The 473-nt window shown below is 48.2% G+C and overlaps 1 non-coding gene across 1 annotated transcript; it reads right to left on the bottom strand.

Moving 5' to 3' along the window:
- Window positions 1-286: 286 nt before the first annotated feature.
- On the bottom strand, window positions 287-360 carry GNI_225550. Its single transcript has one exon. It is a non-coding gene; the product is annotated as a tRNA-Pro (tRNA).
- Window positions 361-473: the final 113 nt, after the last annotated feature.

Here is a 473-nt window from a genome sequence, read left to right on the forward strand (position 1 = left end):
TTGAGCGTTATAACCATCCGTTACATCCTAGTCCTCCTTTCTCTCTTTTTCCAAAAAATTATCCTTCTCTCCTAAAAACTTGTGTGCGAGATGATGGAGAAGAACTATCCGTCTCGCTGCCCCGCAGCGAACTATACGAGTCATCCTGCAGATCACCATCCGCGCTCGAACTGGTTACTAGACGAATGCACCGAGTCCCGACCGATAAGCCCGCAAAGTGAGAGCCGTGAATCCCAGGCGCCTCGATTACAGTCGACGCCACCCAGTCTTCGACCACGTTATTGACGGGCTGTTCTGGGAATCGAACCCAGGACTTCTTCCACCCTAAGAAAGAATCATATCACTGAACCAAACTGAACCAAACATCCAACTACTTTGTTGTCAATTTTGGGAACATCTAACTGCTTTGTTGTCAATTTTGGGAAACCTGAACCACGTCACCCAACCTGCTGTCAATTTTGGGAAACCCCAGC

This window comes from Gregarina niphandrodes (genome assembly GCF_000223845.1).
Source record: "Gregarina niphandrodes unplaced genomic scaffold scaffold00214, whole genome shotgun sequence".
NCBI classification, from domain to species: Eukaryota; Apicomplexa; class Conoidasida; order Eugregarinorida; family Gregarinidae; genus Gregarina; species Gregarina niphandrodes.